Genomic DNA, 16,451 nt, shown 5'->3' with positions numbered 1-16,451 from the left:
TTTTAACTACCAACCATCCTTGAGCTCAGAAACTGTGCATTCATGGAATGAATCCCAGCACTAAGCCCGGAAACTACACAATCCTGACTAAGCTCAGAAACTGTGCAGTACATTGAACCGGAAAGTCTCCTAGTTCCCAGAACTGTGCAATCTTTCCCGACAGTGTGCATAGAAATTTTCCTTAAAAAAAGAAAAAAAGAAAAAAATCATCCCTAAAAATAGGGATCTATTTTTAGTATCCTGAAGGAGGCACTTGCACTATTTTTAGAAACTTCCACCAAGTGTCTCTTTTTCCTTGATTTTAGGCATGCTCATCATAAACCTGAATTTGTCCAAATCTATTTATTCGACGCTTCTAGAGATGATTTTCACACTCGATCTTGGAGCTCTAGCATTCCCGAGGATATCAAGGAACCTTTGGTTTAATTGCCGTCACTTTTCCGAGTGAGTTTTTCTTTTGTCGTCTTTTATTGGATAGGTTTATTTTCAATATCTAGTCAAATGGAAAGGACAGCTAGTGGAGGATGCTAGTTGGTTGACAATAGCAAAGTTGTAGAAGTATGGAGTAAACCCTAAAAGTATGAGGGATGATTCTTTTCTTCCCCGAGAGTCTGATGCAGGAGCATCTGGACTTAGCCAGCAATGTGATGGTTTGTTCATCTGTTGTGTCTAAATGAGTTGAATTTCATTGACCTGAGTGGTCAAAAGTCAGTTTTAGTCGAGAGGGTTGGATCTCTCGAAAATGATCTGTACTTCATTATTGTAATAGTTAGGAAATTGTTTTATTTGAGATTAAGGGATAAGTTGTTAGCGTAGGTGTGTAATGGAGCTTGAAAATAGAGATTTGATTGTTAGAGTGATTAAAATAGAGATCGAGTTGTTAGTACAGTTAGAATAGGATTCGACTCATAAAGAGAAGAAAATGTAATGAAGAGGGATTTGCTGAGATGATTGAGGATTGAGTGAGAGGTGAGAGTTGAGAGATAGTTTTTGAGATTAAGACAAAGGTCTGTTAAATTGTTGTAATTGAGCGAGAGGGCCAAGAATTTGTAATTATCATTATATTGAAGAAATTGATTTAGTGTGTGATTGTGTGTCAATTCTAGTGAAGACTCTCATTTACTTTCGTGAATCTGTGTTCTGAAACTCATCCGGGTATTTTCTCTGTTTTTCGTATTTTAATTATAATCTTAGTGTTTATGTGTTAATCACGGTCATTAGTGTTAAGGACAGGGGTAGAAGAGAATAGAAAGGTTTGATCATGGTTGAAGGCCCGTACTCCATCCTAACCATTGATCTAAGTTTGAACTACTTACGTCATAGTCAACGGCGAGGTTAGGCCTTTTTTTAACCTGTGTGTTGGTTGTAGACCCACAGGCCGTAGGATTTGATGGCCTCTGTTATCCAATGGATATCGGGGTTTAAAGTGATCAGAGTTTAAGTCTAAACCCGGACCTGAATTTTTATAGATCAAGGTTTATAAACCATATCGACTCTGTGAGGCAGGTAAGTGTCGCGCAAGTTCCTTGTGCGATATCACTGTCAATCGTTGGATGACTGCTGATTGCTGATCGTTGGATTATATCGCATCGCATCGTTCATGAGTGAATGAACCTTAGTTGGGAGAAATTTCGATTTGCGATGTCACTACCGACCGTTAGATCTGGAGAGAGGAGATCAATGACACAGAGTGAAGCGCCTATCTTCTAAAGGGAAATTCAATGTGGGAAGTCAATGTGGGACTAGTTAATGTTCAATTGATGTTCAATTGTTGTTCAATTGTTGTTCAGTTGCTGTTCAATTGTTGTTCAATGGTTATTCAATTGACCTCCTGCGTCAGTATTCCTTTATATTTCTGAAATCCACTTCTACAAAATAAAGATGGGGCTTCTTCTAGGAAATAATAGCATTTTCATGCTTATGGCATTGAAGCTTTTCCTATTATTTGCAAGGGAAAAATAGGTCAAAGTGCTACAGGTCTTTGGGGATTTTATGTTGGTGGTAAATTGGGTTACAAAAGCTCAAATTTGTCATAATATTGTTCTTATCCCTTTTCTTAAGGATATTTTTTGAATACTGGACACTTTTACTCCATCATTGTTCATCATCTATAGAGGGAGCGAAATATGGTGGCAGACACTCTATCTAAGCAAGGAATTCATGAAATGGTTTCAATGCAGTGGCTAATATTAGAATCTTTCAATGATGAACATTTTGAGTTCTACCATAGGTCATTTATAGAAGAACGAGACACGTTACATTGATGACGGCATACTACTTTTTATTTTGGCATTACAACTATGGGAGATACCCTCACTTATATAATTCTGCAAATTGTTTTTGTTGCTCCCTAATTGGTGGTAGAATATAAAATTGCACTCTCTAGGCTCTATATTGAAGGTTGTATCTTCTGCTTGTAATATTTCAGATGGTAAGCAATGCTGAAAATATAACAGATACTTGTCTTGGACTCTTTTTCACAACACTAAATTATGGACGTCATACTTGTAATCGATTGAACATTAATGTTGAAAATAAAACAACTATTATTTTGCTCCATTTTTCTGGTTTTTGTTAAGGCTTTTTTGGGACATTGTCTCTCGCTATTTCCTTTTTTATGAGTTCGAGACGCAAAATACATGTCGGAATGTATTTCTAAATAATGCAATTTGTTTCCTCATGAATAAAATTTATGCCTTTTTCTGCCGAATATATATATATATATAGAGAGAGAGAGAGGGAGAGAGAGCATTCAAACAAAGTGCATTAAATGCATCTAAATGAGTAAGTTTAAGTGACTAACTAACCCAAAATATAGGTAGAAAAACCATAATTTATTAAACAATGTAAACTTTGAAATGGGAATTGATACAATTACCCGTTTCGTAGAAGTACCATAAAATTGACCTGATTTTGAAAAATGGCGATGCAGAATACACATATTTTTTTTTAAGCATCGTTTTTGGCACTTTAAATTTTTTTATGTACATTAATTTTTAGAATGTTAGTGATTTGCATGCTGATTTAAAAAAGTGGTGATTCTGTATCAGGCCCTTTTTTTAAAAGACCTATTTTTTGACTTTAAATTTTCTGATGTATGAAATATAAATAATTATTTTCTAAATTTAACAATTTTTGAAGTGGTCTTCTTCTTCATATTTTTTTTTTTTGTAGTGAGGTTTTTATTGTTTTGCATATTTAAAGAAGAAGATCGATATTTTAAAGTTTCGATATTCAACATATTTATATATATCGTTAATTAATTTTTCACTACACATCAAATAATTGTCTCTAAAAAACAATAATTTTTAACAATTGACATAAAAATAACCATTTTCAACAGAAATATAAGTAAAAATTACACATTTTTATAATTTTTTGCTAGAAATGACATGTCAAAATCACAATTTTTATAAGAAAAATTTAACAAAAAAATAGTTAAATAATAGATTTTTTTTATGAATTTCATGTCAAAAAAATAATAATAATCACTCATTTTTTCAAAAATTAATGATTAACATAAAAATTAATGCAAAAATCACATAATACAAATATTGAACACATAACAACATTAATTGAATGATTATTCTTCTCATAAAATATCAAAGTCAAAACATTACAAGTATAACTAATTAATAGTTACAAAAAATGAGCTTGATTTCCAAGCATAACTTAAATTTAATCAACAATATCACGTAATCCAAACTCTTCATCCTCTAGAGTTTCATCATTGTCTTCTTCCACAATATTTTCTGCTTCATTTTGCTCATTTTCCTCTTCTAATGGATCTTTGATGTCTGTGAATCTCCCAATGTATGTCTTTCCAATCATTCCATGTAATGGTGGTTGAGGTTCCTTTGCCTTTTTTGCCACACGTGATTCACTAAAATCCCTTTTCTTCAACCCAATTTCTTGCATTGCATCTGGAAGAAATTGAAGAGCATTAATTCTTTGCTGAATAAAATTGCACTGTACTAGATCTTTTTCAATGGCAATGCAATTTCTTCCTTTTTGTAGGCAACATGCTAGTGTTGTACCTAATTATCAAGCACAAAATAAATAATGAAGTAAATTAGTATAATGACATATAAATTAAGAAAGAAGATATTGAAATTCAATTCCATATAATAAAACTTACTTGAGACAAAAAATAAATCCAGAACCCAATCTCTTTCATTTGAACATATGTCTATAAGATAGTTAATCAATAACTGTGGTTTTTGATAAATGTTAACTATCTCTCATTTTGCTTCTTTGTCTTCATATGTTAGTTTTCTCACAACAGCATCATAAGCCAATACTTGGCTATGACTCTTTCCATCTACCCGATTAAAAAGCATAGACATATAGCTATCATCTTTTGCCCAACTATCAATATGGATGAACTCACAATCATTTATAAATGGTTGATCTTCATGGTTAAGAAGATTTGACTTTTTCCTGTAACATGAAATAGTAAAATTTCAATTAACTTGTACATAAATGAATTTTTTAACATTAATCGAACATACACTTTAAACATCTTACCATTTAAGTTGCATCCTTGAGTTCGTTTTCCCCTTGAAGCTTGACAATGACATTGCCAATTATGTGTCTGAATGGAATGTCACAAATCTCCATAATGGTGATGATGTGACTTCTACAAATCCCACAACCAATTTACTAAGAGCTTGATAAGTATAAGGGTCACTATAATATTCAATGTTTGGGATATTGAAACCATGGGGAATATCTACAATAACTAGGGCATAATCCCTTTTAGGTATGAGTTTAGCAATGTCTTCACATTGCCTTGTATTACTTGATATTTAATAGTGTCAAGCCCATTCCAAATGAAATGAGTAAGAGTTGGATCAAGTTCAACATTCTTAAGACGCAGCTTCTTCAGTCTTTCGATCATAATTTTTTCAATAAAGGTTCTGAAACCATCTCGTGCTCCATTTGCATCCTTTCTCATCTTTAATAAAATAAACAAATATATGTATAAGTTATAAAATAAAATTAGTATAAATATGAATAAAAATTAATGTATAAATCAATATACCTTTTTAAATGCAAGATAAAAAAGAAATAGTGTTGATGTAGAACTTGAATCTGGATAGTTGCATACAACATCATCCCAACTATCTTCATTCAACAATTTAACCATTTGTTCTTGTATTTTCATGTAAAATTTGTGACTGAATAGACAAAGTAAAAAAAGTTAATACAATTATATGTATAACAAATACTACCAAGAACAATATGTTATATTTAAAAGAAAATTAGAATCTAGAAATAAGTAAAGATAATTCAACAAACTTACTTTTGAAATTCCTCAGACATTTCCTCCAATGATAATTCCCTTGACTTGACACGAGATAATATTGCTTTGACAAGTTTTTCATCCTTCACTCCTTGTAATGATCTCCAAGGTGTGATAGTCATATCTTCTGGAAGCTGCTTCATTTCAGGACCTAATTTAGTGTTGCTACATATCAATGGTTTAGAGCTTTTGGCCTTCTAGTTTTTAATGCCAATTTTCTCCCACATGCTAAAAATCTCATTAATCAATTCCCATATCTCTCCAGTTCTAAATGCCAACTGGAAAATGTTATCAATACCTCTTAACATAACAATATTTACTCTGTCACCTTTTGAATTGATTTTCTCCTCAATTTGATAGCCTATTTCCATGCAACATTCTTTTCGGAAATCTATAGTAACATTTATTTTTCCCCACCACATTTCTCTTCAAATTCACTATGAATAAATCTACCCCTTTTGATGAAAGTCATAGAAATCTTACACTGATTATTTGAATTATGATCCCATGCCACTAACTTTGCTTCTGTATCTGATAAACCAGAATAAATGATACATTTCATTATTTCAAAATGTGGGTTATTGCGATATTCCTCCATCAATTGCCTTTGAGATTATACAGAATGGTTCCCCCTGAGCACATAATAATTATATTCAAAACATTTTGACTTATCAAATGCTTCTTTGTTGGGAACTTGAACTGGATCAACAAGAAGCACATAATTAACCACATGAGCATATGGATTGTACCTCATCAATGTCTTCAAGTTGTGAACATGTAGGTGGTGTGGCTTTATGATTTGATATTTACATTGTCCTTCACTTTCCTTATACATTTGTCTCACATTAATCTGAAATGTAAGACCACCCTCAATTAAGTTTCTCTTTATCAGGTTCTGTCAAATAACATTTTGTTTTATTTTAATAATGTCATCCTCTAAATCCGCTCCTGGTGTAATGATTTCCCTACTTTCTTTTGAAGTTTCACTACGACCTTCATTGTTGGTAATGACTACTTGAGAATGTTCAACTTTACTTTTCTTCCTCCTAACATTCTCATCATTAACTAGAACAGCGACATTCATGGGCATTGTTACCTTTGCTCTTTTATGGCTCTTCTACTTTCTAACATTAGTTCCAATGTCATCCTTAGTAATGGAAACATATTCTTCAGTGTCAATTTCAACTTCCTCATCTTCAAAAGTAACCTGTCTACCTTTGCTAGATTTATCCACTAGAGGCATTTTTTTCTGATCTTTTGGATGTAGTTTTGTAGCATCATGAATTACTTATTTTTGGTTGTTTGCCATAACTTCTTCTGACCCTGGGTAGAAACTGTTGACAACATTCATAACATCTTGCTCTATGAAATGAATGTCTCCCAACATAATTGAAATACTTTCAATAAAATTATGTCAAACAAAATATCATATGTCAATAAAAACTAAGTTATAAAAATATAATGAGACAGTTACAATAACACAAAATACAAAAATAAATAACAATACTTACGATATCTTGTGTAATCTCATTTACGATTTGTTTACACAACTTTGTAGATACCTCTCTCATGTCATACAATGAATATAATAATTGATATTTAATCATGTCATGTGACTTGGGTGGTTTTGTAAGTATATAAACAACTTCAGTGTCTGGTACCACACACACGTCTATGACCTTTCCCAACACCTCATAAATTCCACTATCATTAGGGATATCAACATATAGATATATCTGCACATCTTCGCCTTCTCTTTCTTTCACATACCATATATTTTCTGGAAGTCTCACTTCTTTTGATTTCTTCCAGTATGAAATCGTCTTCTTATCATTTGAGGCACTTGAAATATTTGTAGCTATCAGCTTAGGTTTGGTTCGTTCAACAATGCTTTTTGAAGATCCACCTTTAATTTTAGCAGTCATTGGTCTAGAAAGATTCACAGAAATATTCTTTGATGCCATTTTCCTGCAAAAAAATACACATATATAAATCAGTAAATTACAAAAAAATAATAGCTTAAATTAACAAACAAAATGATAAATAATAACTAATTTTGTAAAACATAACAATTTAAAAAATACAGCCCCCTACCACCCCACCCCGGAAAATTGACCCGCCACCCGGGTTGGCCATTGGGCTATTGGGGTGGGGCAGGGGGCCGGGTGCCAAAGCTCCCGCCCCACCCCAACAGCCCAACAGCAGTGGGCCAATTTGCGGCCAGCCCCCCGCCCCACTCCGGCTGCCCAACGGCGTGTCGGGGTGGCGAGCATATTTGTGACCAGCCCCCTGCTCCACCCCCATGGGCCGCTGGGCCACCAGGGAGCATGACCATGCCCAATACGCCAACTGCGAACATAGTGGATAAATCTGAATCATTTAAATTTTTAATTTCTAAGAAAAAATAAAATTTCATTAAACGTATTGAATTTTAAAAGTTACACATGACAAAAGAAAAACTAACCTTTCAAATGTGATAATCTTCTGTTGAATATGTTGTTGATAGCAATGTAGTTGCTCCGCAAATTCGGTCCAAGTCTTTTAACTAACCTTGAAAACCTTAATGTGATGTGAGGAATAGTGATAATGAAATTTATGTTATAATGGAAATTACGGAATTGTTTTACCGCACAGTTAATGTGGCACTAATTTGTTTTTATAAAAACTTTAACATGTAAATTTTGTTATGGTGATATAAGGAGCTATGATAAACGAACATTACGGAAGACTTTAACATATAATTCTTGTTATGGTGATATAGTAAACTATGATATAGCGAACATTACGGAATTTTTTTACAGCATGGTGAATGTGGGATTAATTTGTTTTATAAGACATAATAAAAAAAAAAAAAAAAAAAAAAAAAAAAAAATCAATTGTCTAGTAAATATTATATAGTTTAAGTAAAAAATTAATTTAAGTAAAAGATTTAGTTTACAATTTTAATTTAAATATTTAATTTAAAATATTTATTTCATAAGAAAATTTCAATTAAAATTTTTTAATCAATTGTAGAAGAAAATTATGGAGGGAAATACATGAAACGAAATTTTTGGAGAGAAAACTTTTGGCGGAGGGAAACTTTGGAGGGAAATTTTCATTCTTTAAGCTATATATTATCATTAGGAGAAAGTGAATTTGTATCATTCAACCTCTTTTGTTTGAAAGGCATGGATTCTTCTAATAGTGAAGTTTCGCTTTGTTAAGCATCAACATCTTCATCGTGTAACAGCTCTATTCATATTGATGAATATAACGGAAATTATTCCACTATGAATAGAGAGTCAAATCTTCCACTTAGTCCTAATCCTAAGGATTATGAGAGTAGCATTGATGAAAGATAGGATGAAGAATTTCAAATAAATAAATATTCATGGTTTCCACATAGTCATAATCCTATGGACTATGAAAGTAGCAGTGATGAAGATCATGATGAGTATTTTCAAATAAATAAAGAGTCGAGGTTTCCACTTAGTCCTAATCCTATGGACTATGAGAGCAGCAATGATGAATATCATGATAAAGAATTTCAAATGAATATAGTGTCATGGTGTCCACTTAGTCCTAATCCTATGGACTATGAGAGCAACAGTGATGAAGAGCATGATGAAGAATTTCAAAAGAAAGGAATGGCATGGTGTCCACTTAGTCCTAATCCTATGGACTATGAGAGTAGCAGTGATGAAGAGCATGATGAAGAATTTCAAATGAATAGAGTGTCACGGTATCCACTTAGTCCTAATCCTATGGACTATGAGAGCAACAATGATGAAGATTTTCAAATAAATAAAGAGTTGTGGTTTCCACTTAGTCCTAATCCTAAGGACCATGAGAGCATTAGTGATGAAGGACATGATGAAGCAATTATTCCTAATCCTAATGACTATGAGAGTAGTAGTGACAAAGGACAGGATGAAGAACTTTCAGTAAGTGAATAGTCACATTTTCGACGTAGTCCTAATCCTATGGTCTATGAGAGCAGCACTGATAATGCACATGATGAAGAATATCCAATAAACATTGAGTCAAATTTTCCATTTAGTCCTCATTCTAACGACTATGAGAGTAGCACTGAAGAAGGGAAAGATGAAGAATATCCTCCAAGTCAGTATTTCAAAAGCACAGATTATCATAGTGAGGATAACATTCCTCAGAATGATGATGAAAATTCCTATACAAATGATGATCCAATGATGGAGATGATGCCAGGAAATATTGTGTCGAGGAGTAGGAGAAAATCTTTTCATATCAATCCAAGATGTTCTAGTTATACAAGGGGCAGAGAAGAATATCTGACGAGAAGAAGTTCTATTGACGCTCTCATTTCAAGTGAATGTTGTCAAAAATATTGCTTGAAACATATGGATTTCAAGTTTGCATTAGAGAAAAGGAAGTGATATTTGTCAATGAATAAAATCATGCAAAATTCAGATCTAGTGGGGTGCATGCAATCTACATTGTCAGATTATGATTATCATATTGGGTCTTTATTTATCTGTAGAAAGGCTTTCAAAATGTTTCATTCAATGGGTAATTTTCATCTGTCAAGAATCCAAGAAAATTTGGAAAATGATCCCACATTTTATTCAGAAGTACGTCATAAATGACAGTTTGGGCCATTATCAAATACTGCAATGTCATGGATGAAATATTTCTTTTCAAAGCATGGAGAGTGTATTCCAAATAGAGAGACAGTACATATTCAAGATAATTTCTCAAGAAGAGAAATCTACAACTTATACAAAGAATATGCAGAAGGCGCTGAGGGACATGGTCGATTTATTACATATCAATATTTTGTGAAGGTATGGAAGAAAGAATTCAACAATGTTTGTATTCCCAAGAAGACAAGGATGGGGATTTGCATTACATGTGCTTCTCTTAAAGAAAAAAGGGTTAAATGTGAAGGGTAAAAAAAAGGTAAGCATTCATAACTTTAACTTTTAAAATTGTATAGTCATCAACTATGAAAACATATTTCTTAATGACTTTCTTTTATGTTGTGTAGATTCCATTGTCAAAGAACTTCAGGAGCATCGCGAACAACAAACAAGTGAAAGGAAAAATTTGTACAATCATCAAAAGAAGTGTTATGATAATCCGAATATATATTTGGGTTTGATAATTGATGGTATGGACCAGAAGAAAACACTTTTACCACATTTTGTTTACACACCCAAAAATTTACTCGAGGAAAATTTTATTCAATATCACTTGGTCAGTTGTATGGTATTCAATGGGAAAATGTTGCCAAGGGTGTACTTCACAACTCCAAATATTCATAATGATGCAAATCTGACAATAACCATAATTCATGATGTGCTTTCTCATTGGTCTCGTAATCTTCCTGAAGTTTTGTATCTACAATTGGACAACACTTGTCGTGAAAACAAAATTCAGATTGTTTTTTGGATATCTAAACATGCTTTTTGAATTGAGAAATTTTCAGAAGGTAAACGTTGGTTTCCTTCTTTTTGGGCACACTCATGACCATATTGATCAGATGTTCAGTCGTTTTTCAATCACATTGAGGAGGAAGGAAGTTGGGAGATTTCCATCATTAATTGAATGTATTAAGAAATCATACATGCCAGAGCCTACTTTTGATGTGTTGAAAGAAACTGTTGACATGCGAAGGTTTATTCTGGGAGCGCATGGTGAGGAGAAATGCATTGAACAACTTAATGACATTAGCTTCCAACATCAATTTCGTACCAAAAAACTTGATGGGAAAACACTAATATGGGGCAATAAATATTCAACTACTGCAGAATGGGAACCGTCATTAGGTTTGGAATTTCTGAAGTTCATTCTAGATCATCAAATATTTGTATCAAATATATTGTTATTACAATCAATTGCTGAAGTTCATAATTCACGCACACAGAATAGAGATATAAGTTATTCTGATTGCCTAGAAGAAATTAAAAAATGTATTAGGTATACATATGAGTACTTTGATATTGCTGATTCAGTTCGGTGGGAGTCTTTTTTCAATAATCAAAGTGATATAATTTCAAGAACAACAAATCAAGATATAGCTTTGAAAAATCCATTTACTTGGCCACAAAATGTGTCAACTAAAATGAGGAAAGAAACATTGTTGAACAACAACAATCTCAAGGTATTATTAATTCTTCAGAGGCAGAGGAAAGAGAGATGTATATTGGTTCCAGAAGATCTCGTGCACAACATGAAGCGATGGAAGACCTTTACAGGGGTTCAGTACAAGATATTGAGGGTTGCATGATCGCAGTGCTAGCAAATGGAGATCCCAATGGCTATCCATTCTGGGTTGCTAAGGTTATAAAGGTCATTACAAAAAATGAAGATGTTACAGATGTTGAACTACATTGGTATGCCACAAATACACACCCATTCAATGGTGTGTATATGCGAGAGATGGTAGTTGATAAAAAAATTGGTGGAAAGAGAAAAAGAAAGGGTACAAATATAAATCATCGCCGCACAGACCTCTTAAAATTGGATCATGTTGACATACTTTTTTATGACTTCAATTTAACAAAGAGAGGAACTCTTCACTTCAATACGATAGAGATTCTGAAAAGGTTGTTACCAGAAGGAACAATGTTGAGATGGGAGTCTGCTGAAACCAATCATAGATCCAGAAGAATTTTGAAACCTGAAATGGTGGGCATGCATGTGGACTCAGATGGGGCACTGGTTGATGAAAGAGAAGAATATGGAACATCTTCATCTACATCCATTCATTCATCTGAAGATGTGAATTTTGATGGTGTGCAATAAAATATGAGTGATTTTGAATAATTGCCTAAAACAGTTTATATAACTGATGTTTGTATCGTACCTTGAAATAAAAATTTTGATTTCCATATGGTGTTAAACCAGAAGTTATGAGTCATTTTTATGTTTCTTGGATTATATGTTTTAATTATGATGATTTGTATTGTTTGGAATATCTACAATGCAACAATAACTTAGAGATATAATGTATGTTTCATTCAATCTACAAATAATGACATTTTTATTAATTTATTCATGTAATTTGTTCATAATGTCATGGTTTTTTAATTTTTTGGTTGAAAAAATTCCAATTTTTTTTGTATCTTTAATGTTATGGTTGAAAACAATTAGAATTTTAGCGATCTTTAATGTCATGTTATTATATGTTTAACAACATGGATGAAAACTAATAGAATTTTAATGTGTTTGAGATCCCAATATTTTATCTTTATCGTCATTAATAAAACATGTTGAAATTATACTTAGGAAAGAAAAATGTTATTCTACCAAAAACATTACTGTGTTTTTTTCCTCAATTTTTTTTTTTTTTTGCACATAAAAATTTGGTTTTACTACCATTTTTTAAAAATGTTGAAAATTGACCCTAAAAAAAAACCATTGTTTCAGTATCAACACTTTTCGTTTTCAGGGTGTTTTTTGGACATTTTTTTCACAAAAAAGTCGTTTTCACTGCCATTTTTAAAACATGTTCAAAATTGACCCTAAAAAAAAAATCATCGTTCCAGTATACACACTTTTTGCTTTTAGCACCATTTTTCCTTTTTTTTGGGGGTTTTTTGGCCAGATTTTCCATTTTGAGTTTATAGTTCCCATTTCAATGTTTACATTATTACTATTAAAAATAAACGTAATTGTACCTATAAAATACATATATTAATTATAAAAAAAAATACATGCATTAACTACATTAATCATACAAACATGATAATTGCATTTGAATGTAGTAAATACTTAAACCCTAGTTTATTATTCGTGTAAGGCACGGATACTAAAATATGCTACATATATGGATGTTAAAAAGGGGAACAAAGATGATGCATGGAGAAATGTGAAGGGGAGATGTTACATTTTCCTCTACCACATGAACAAACATGCCTTAGCTATGAATGTTAACAAAGATGTCACATGGAGGAATGTGAAAGGGATATGTTACATAATTCGTTTTTTATTGATATAAGTCATGTTTCAATGTAGGGAATCTAGCTTTATTAATCTATATACATGGTCAGTTACAAGTTGTAGAGTAAATTTTTAATCTAGATTTGGTACATTTTAATTTTCAATATGGTTTAAACATGAATTTTTACATGCAAGCAATAAATTTATTCAAAATTTTATCCATTGATTTATGGGAGACAATGAGATTATGCCAACATCTTTGATTCTCAACCATAAGATTGCAATCTATAATTAGAAGAAAGATTAATGTGCTAACTTCCAATAAGGGGATGCCTATCGGTGTAAATATAAATGATTTTGTAATTTTTTTGTCAAAGTAAAAAAATAATTATATCACAAGAGGTTACATGTTCAAAACCATAGGGAGTGAGTATGGATACTTCCATAAATTTTAATAGTTAATTAACTAAGAAATTATCGATATATTTGGTTTGTAGGTTGTTGGATGTATTTAATAAGTCACATGTTCAAAACTAGCGTAGTCAATTAGCTACTAACAACCCTAAGATTTGATCACAGGCCTTGCCCAAATTGTGCTAATGTATATATGATAATAATAATTTAATTTTAAAATCATGTATATATATATATATATATATATATATATATATTGACCAACATAATAAAATAATTAATTATCAAAATATGCATACTTTTATGTACTTTTTGTTTCACATTAAAATTCAAAATAATTATTATAATTTTATCTAATTTTCCTCTATACAAAACGAAACTAATTTTATTTTTCTCTTTCTACTATATCAAAACTTAAAAAAAATAGAGTTATCTTCGGTGGTTGGCTGGAATGGCTATTATCTTCCTCACCTAAATCTTAGATAGTGACATGATGATTTATAATGCCTTAACAATTATTGTTGTAATGGGTTGACCTGATACCAACAACATTTTAAAAATACTTTAATGCATTAATAAATATAATATAAAGTGAAAATAAAATATTAATATTTATTATAATATATTATTTGTGTATAACTTTAAGGTAAAATTAAATTTGAGATATTTGATGAGGGTTTTTTAAGGTTTTTCGGGTATGTGGTAGAGATGGTGAATGTTGACACCTTTCGTGATTTCAAAACTACAAGGCCATAACTCTATGTAGGCTAAAGGTATGTCTTTTCTAAAAGAGGAATTAAATCTCGGGGGAAGTGGGGTTTTTTACGTGACAAATTAGAAAAAAGATGGATGGAGAATTGAAGGAGCTCATAGCGTATGAGTTTAACCTCCTTTGTGATAGGATCTTCGAGTAGTAATTTGAATATTAGTAGGCAGATGGCTCTTCTTAGGGCAAGGAATTTTTTGACCACCTTGACATATTCCCTCATATGTGGTAGGTGGTACATGATGTCTCTCGTGGCAACTGCACAACCCCCTCTCCTCATCACATGGTCACCTCAACCTTTATTCTACCATACCCTCTTGATACCCAAGCTAATGATCCCTTGTAGCATTTGTCCCCGGCATTTGAAGGTGAAAAGTATACACAATCCCCTCACTATTCTCCCCCATCTCGCTAGAAAAATAAATGCATCTAGTAGAGACGTTAAACAGTTAGTTTGAAAATGGGAAAGGACATTACCCTATCGTGAGTAATGGATTATAAAGATAAAACTTTGGAGGTGACTTTTGGGTTTGATTTTGCTCATTCTTGGCTTTGAAACAATGGGTTTCCTCATCATGGAGACCACTAGTAGATTATGACCCTATGGTGCATTCTTTCACTCATGGATGGTTGATATTCGTTTTCAGGAAAATGCATATTATGAAGCATAATTTGAGTTGGGGGAAGGAAGATCTTATGTTAAATCCCTAGCCAATTGCCTTTGAACCCAAGAAGGAACCCATGGAAAAAATAAGGATTTGGGAATTTTGAACTAGTTATCCCCTCCAATTTTGGAGCATGGAGAGCTTCACAACGATTAGCAACGAGTTAGGTTTCTTTGTTGGTGTAGAGGATGGATGGCAGGCCATAGAGGATTTCCGAATGTCATAGATTTGGGTGGATATAAACCTTAAGCTCACTTTCTTAGCAGAGGTGGAACTTCTTATGGATGGGTGGGGCATTGACCTAGAGGATCGATTATTAGAAATTTCTCTTATGATGTTATCAATGTCATGAAACAAGGAATTTAATTAAGGATTGTACTAGATGATGCCCCCTTGGTCTCAAATAAGATATTTTTGGGACCAAGATTAAACCAGCAAACATAGCTAAGTGAGGAGTTTTATTAGAGGATCATTCATAGGCTCCTTCAATATTTGGGGTTGAGCTAGGAATTCCCCCTTCCGGTATGACCTCCCCCCTGTCTTTCTAAATTTCATCCCTTAACCCCTTCTCCTACTTTTTGTTCCCCCTGGCTTATGTGCCTTCCTAGAATTCTCTCCTTGTATTTTGTGGCTCGACCTTATTAGACTTTGGGATTTCCTTTCCTTTATTCCCTAGCCTGAAACTTCCTTCCCCCCATGTCAAGGTTCCTTCTCCCCCGATTTCTCTTCCCGTGACATGGGTGAGGAAAAAAATTAAGCTCTAATGCCTAGGAATATCACCCCAGATATCCCTCCATCTATTGGCAAGCTTATCATGGACACTCCCATGCCAAACCCAAAGGGAAGGAAGCCTAATATGCACATGGCACAAGAGAAAGTGAGACTAGAAACAAAGAGATTAAAGCAAGCCTCTATAGCTAGGGACCTTAGAGAAATGTATTCCCTTCCCAAAGGTTCTCCATGATAATTCTCTCCTTCAATATATGAGGATTTGCGGGGGGATCCCTAAAAATATTTCCCTCTTGCTAACTATTAGATATTTATCACCTTGATGCCCTTATGATTCAAGAGACCATGTGTGCATGGTCCAAAGCCCATAATATATTGGAAAGTTTACAAGAGGATTGGGCTTACTATCACTAGGACTCTGATGGTTTTTCAGGGGAGATTAATAACTAGTTGGTGTAGGGATTGCAAACCTATAGCCTCTTCTTTTCTCCCTTCTACAATATTGGTGAAACTATTGTTAAAAGATTTGGTCAATTCATTTTCTTTACTCAATGTATATTAACCTTACTCTGATCGAGAACTGTATTGTGAAGGTCTTGCTGATGCAAGAGATTTTAAGGATCAATTCATTGTTGTTGGTAGAGACCTTAATTTCACTCTAGGATTG

The sequence above is a fragment of the Pinus tabuliformis genome, chromosome J (genome assembly GCF_031772625.1).
Source record: "Pinus tabuliformis cultivar Carrire ecotype Pingquan chromosome J, CPIR1, whole genome shotgun sequence".
In the NCBI taxonomy this organism is placed as follows: domain Eukaryota; kingdom Viridiplantae; phylum Streptophyta; class Pinopsida; order Pinales; family Pinaceae; genus Pinus; species Pinus tabuliformis.
Note: the sequence above shows the minus strand (reverse complement) of the source record.